The sequence below is a fragment of the Engystomops pustulosus genome, chromosome 6, assembly GCF_040894005.1.
Source record: "Engystomops pustulosus chromosome 6, aEngPut4.maternal, whole genome shotgun sequence".
Classification (NCBI taxonomy): Eukaryota; Metazoa; Chordata; class Amphibia; order Anura; family Leptodactylidae; genus Engystomops; species Engystomops pustulosus.
Genome location: NC_092416.1, coordinates 184,812,230 through 184,817,517, shown reverse-complemented (window position 1 = coordinate 184,817,517; position 5,288 = coordinate 184,812,230). Strand labels below are relative to the sequence as shown.

The 5,288-nt window shown below is 40.7% G+C and overlaps 1 long non-coding RNA gene across 2 annotated transcripts; it reads left to right on the top strand.

The window, feature by feature from the left end:
* The first annotated feature begins 387 nt into the window (after nucleotides 1-387).
* LOC140066196 (uncharacterized) lies at nucleotides 388-3,687 on the top strand. 2 transcript variants are annotated; one of them, XR_011848157.1, is made up of 3 exons: nucleotides 388-499; nucleotides 600-691; nucleotides 3,305-3,687. It is a non-coding gene; the product is annotated as an uncharacterized lncRNA (long non-coding RNA). The 2 variants fall into 2 exon arrangements; XR_011848158.1 differs by lacking the exon at nucleotides 3,305-3,687 and adding an exon at nucleotides 1,412-1,540.
* Nucleotides 3,688-5,288: the final 1,601 nt, after the last annotated feature.

Genomic DNA, 5,288 nt, shown 5'->3' with positions numbered 1-5,288 from the left:
ATCCCCAAAATAGTCAATTCTGAAAATACGTAAAATCAATATTTGATTTGTAAGCCGCCACATCAAAAAAAATTATCCAGACATTTCAAAAATGATGAAAATGTAAAGCAGACATACGGGAAATATTATTCAGCAACTTATTTAGGTGGTAAATCTATCCTGAAAACGCAATGATTTCCAATTTAAAAAATGGTATATGTTTCAAAAAAATTCTTTTTCTTTTTTTTTTTGCAAATAAATGCAATGAACAGAAAGACGTTGCCGAGCTTCATCCCTGAGTAATGGAATAACATAAACTACTTGTATGACTCCTCCCAGTCATGTGACTAATCACTCGACCATGACATCAAAGGTCCTATAGCTTCTCCAGCAGCAGAACCTGAAGTCATACTCCTCCCACACATGGGGCTGATCACATTACTATGACATCATCACAGGTCCTTTAGCCTTCAGAATTCAGCACCTGCTGTATATGTGCTGCACAGATGTTCAGGTGGCGGTATGTATGTATATATATATATATATATATGTATGTGTGTATGTGGTTGCGCATATCATTAACCCCTCCCTTCCATCTATCTCACCCCTGTCCACAATAGGAGGTCAGTGCCATTGGCAACTCATGTAGCCCTGCGTAGCCGTCAACTTTACTGACAAGAAGGATATCATTCGTGACGGAGATCTGAGCTGTGTATGTATATAGCAATGACCCGTGCGGAGGGAGAGGTGACATCTCTAACTAATTATTGAATGAAATGAAAACAGGCAGCACTCCAAAATAGTGAAAAAACAAGGGTGTTTATTCCACCTCCTGCAGGAGGTGGAATAAACACCCTTGTTTTTTCACTATTTTGGAGGGAGGTGGAATAAACACCCTTGTTTTTTCACTATTTTGGAGTGCTGCCTGTTTTCATTTCGTTGGATATCTACTACACTCTTACTGGTGAGAGTGAGGATAGCACCCATCAACTCTTTTTCTCTCAAAGACTGTGCTGCTTTTTTCTTCTTTTTGTAACTAATTATTGGTTATAACTCGTTGTTATAAGAAGACAGAACAGTCAATGTGCTGCAGGTTATCGATACACCCGACGAAATGTTCTGTAGGCGATAGCTACACCCAGTGCAATGTGCTGCAGGTGTACGTAGCTCCAGCATGTAGCGTACAAAAAGGAAAATCAGAAAATAGACAGGAACAAAGACTTAACACAGGAAATAACAGCACAATATGGGTTGAGGGACTTTTACAGCGTAGGGGGCAAGAGGTGGGTAATTATGATATTTCTCTCTAGGCTCAATCTTGTTTAGCCATAAGCCATATTGTGCACAATCATGTCATGATTCAGACAACACCATTTTGTGTAAACTGTTTAGAAACACTTTGCACTACTGTTTTCCTTGTCTTTTACAGAAGCTCCATGCTTGAAGGCCATGTTTTGACAAGTGGGAGCCTTCACAAGTACATTTCGTGATAACATTCTGTTTCCCTCAAGTCTAGTGTTTTTTAAAAAAAATCTATACATAAAGTTCATTTGGGAAAATAGCTTAAATGGGAGGTTCTGGTGTATTCAAGCTAACCTATAGCATTTCAGTATTTTATCACTTTTTCATGGCATCTGCAAAACATTTTATGATACTATATTCACGACAGCCCCCTTGAAATGAAGTGTGTGATTTGAGTGCAGCTTATGACCAACTGTTTGTGTCATTTTGTGTGCTATGTATCCCAGCGCTGGAAACAAATACATTTGGCAATCACCTTACAATTGTAGAAGGGCTGTTGGAGCCCTGATAAAAATCTCAAAAAATTAATTATAGAAATCGATGGTTTTCTGTATAAAGGAATTCTGACACCTCATCGGCCGGCAGCAGATGCCGGTCACTTCTTGTGCTCCGCTGTTGGAGTAGTACTGAAATCCCAATGAACTTGCTGCGACTCCTCACCAGTCAAATGGCTCGGACAATGGCTTTTGGCCAGTCTGTTATGTCTTTTTTTTTTTTTTTTTATTAAGCTGTCCCTGCAGACAGTGGGGTAGGAGATAATTCTGGCAATGGTAGATTCCTAGAACATCTTTGTTGCAAAATGGGGAATGACTTCCTGAGGAAATACCTCCTAGATGAAGCTTTTTTTAGTGCCACATCACTGTTCTCCATCCATTCAATCATCATCGATTACAGCACCGAGATCCTTATAGGTGTCAATGGCTGCTTTTTACATCTGTAGGTCTATGACTATTTCTTTTGTTTTTTTGGGAGCAGCCAACAATGACTGAATCATCTGAAAATTTCTAAAGGCGACAGAGTGATAGTGGAGATGTATAAAGTAAACAGGAATGGAAAGAGTACATTGCCCTGTGGTGCTTCCCGGTTACTGACTAGAGATTTTGATTGATTGTTGTCCATTAGGACATATTGAGGTTTTTCAGTTAGGTTAGTTGTATATCCAATTAGTGAGGTACAGGTCTGTGTTCAGAAGGACCCTTTCGAAAGACTTCATTATGTTAAGGCGATGGGTCTAAAGTCGCCATAATAATTTTCTCTTTGTTTTTTTTTGCAGAGGGCGTTTGCTTGAGACATTCCAGATGTTTGTTACAGTTTGACAATTCAGGCTGAAGTGAAACAGCTCAGCAAGTGCATTGTATAACTCTTTAGAGAAGGTTTTAAGTATCCGGGGGCAGGTGCTGTCGGATCCAGTAGCTTTGTTTGGGTTCATGGCTGCTAATACAGATTCCATTTTGTCAGCTGACACTTCTGCCCCACTTTGTTGGATTGATGGTGATGTTGTGGTTTGTTGCTTGCTCTAGAAGGACCCACTGGTGGTTGGTTGAGAGCTTATCCGAGAATCTATTAAAGATCTCATTCATATATCTACTTCTTGTTCCCATTCATAGCCGTATGTTAGATATCCTTTGTGTTGTTCATACCCAGCTTTGCCTCTAGATAACTCCCATGTGCCTTTTTACAGTCTTGGATTTTTGTTCTTAGTAAAGATTTGATAGTTTTAGTGGCTGCCCTATCCTTCTTCATGAAGGCTGATTTTTTCTTATTTAGCAGACATTGACATTTTTTGGTAACCTAAGATTGAATATCACCTGATTTTTTTCCTCTGGCATCACTAGGTCTAGGCAGAAGTTGTAACATTGTCTGCCCGCTCCATGATGTTCTCGGATTCTATAGTGTTTTTAGAAAGCTGCAGCATCTACTTCTTACTAAATCCAAGGACACAACATAATATGTTGACTTCTATAATTGTATTTTTTATGATACTTTATATATTTTACTGTGGCCTATCTTTTTTTCTATTCAGGATGAGAAAATGGACAGAGACACGAGGGTGGAGAGAATCTTCCAGCTCACCCTAGAGATTCTCTTCTATATTACTGGAGAGGTGAGAGATTGTGATGAGGTCACATGACATCATTATCTATGGGAATAACAGATGATAGGACTGGAGAGGTGAGAGATTCTGGAAATGTATGGAGGGAGATTTATCAATGTGTCTCTCCATAACCAGGATTACACAGTAGTGAAGAAGACCTCTAGTGGGCGCTGTCAGGCCCCTGTGTATGAAGGACGGGGGAGAACCCTGAGCCCATTCCCGGCTCCTCCACCTCACCCCCTGATACATGATGACATCAATGAGCAGAAGATCCTAGAAGTCACCCACAAGATGATGGAGCTGCTGACTGGAGAGGTGACACTGCTGGGAATGCTGGGACATTATACAGTAACGCTATGAAGGGATCTGGGTGATGACGGGATCATTGTGTGTGTCAGGTTCCTATAAGGTGTCAGGATGTGGCTGTCTATTTATCCATGGAGGAGTGGGAGTATTTAGAAGGACACAAAGATGTGTACAAGGACGTCATGATGGAGGACCACCAGCCCCTCACATCAGCAGGTAATAGACAGGACTAAATCCACACGTCCTTTCATTATCTGTATGGAAAGAAGGAATTCAGTCTCTGGATGTTTCCTACAGGTAGATCCAGTAAGAGAACATCACCGGAGAGATGTCCCAGTCCTCTTCTTCTACCACAGGATTGTTCAGAGGAGAAATATGTCCCACAGGATCATCAGGTAGATGGAGATAAGACTTCATGTCATATGCTGTCAATTCTGAGGAGTTTTATCCTCTTAATAAAGACTGTATACAATCAGATATCATGTGGAATCCCTTGTCTATATAGTCTTTCTGTAATGGACTGAAGTTTCACAGTTGTTTCTTTTGGGGGCAATAAGAGGAAGAGGAAGGAATATTTGAAATATAGATAATGTCTGGTTCTTCTCACAGTTTCTGGCTTTAGAGGCTGCTGTTCATAATAAAGATTTGTGATGGATGTCTGCAGCTATGTGGCTCAGCTGCTTTCAGGTTATATTTGCTCATCATGGTGACTTTTCAGTTGTCTGGTGACCTGTACAATATTTATTTTTTCATTTCCAGGGTGATGATGTGAAGAATATTAATGCTCCAGAGACATATGTGAGGGGCGATGAGCGATGTAAGGAGGAGATTCCTACAGGTAACTGCCCAGGTGAGTAGTAACCACTAGATAAGGCAGATAAAGAGACAAGTGAAGCTGGAAGGTGGGAGCTATGAGGGTCAGCAATACTTCTCACCAGGGCCTCAGAGGAAGAGACTGAGATGTTACATCAGTAATAATACAGAACCTTATGGTAAGCAGGAAAGTCATAGCCACCATGGGCAGACAAGAAATGCTGCATGTACCCGGATTGGTGATAAGGTTATATTTTATAATCTGTTTTATTCCCTGCAGATGACAACACCAGGAGCTCAGAGGAACATCTGATATCATCACATGTTACAGCAGGTGATGGTTGTATCACACCAGATACATCTGAAGATCATGACAATATCCCAGATGCTTCCTCAGACCTTCACACACAAGATCCGTCATCTGATCCTATTAGAAGGGATCTTCAGCAAAGTCGCACAGAGGAGAAGCCATTTACATGTTCGGAATGTGGGAAAAGTTTTGCTAAGAAAAAACAGCTTGTTAGCCATCTGATAAGTCACACAGGAGCGAAGCCATTTTCATGTTCAGCATGCGGCAAATGTTTTGCTCGGAAATCACATCTGGTTAGCCATCTGAAAATTCACACAGGAGAGAAGCCATTCTCATGTTCAGCATGCGGCAAATGTTTTGCTTGGAAAGAAAGTCTTGTTAGGCATCAGAAAAATAGCACAGGAGAGAAACCATTTTCGTGTTCAGAATGTGGGAAATGTTTTGCTCGGAAATCAAATCTTGTTAGCCATCTGAAAATTCACA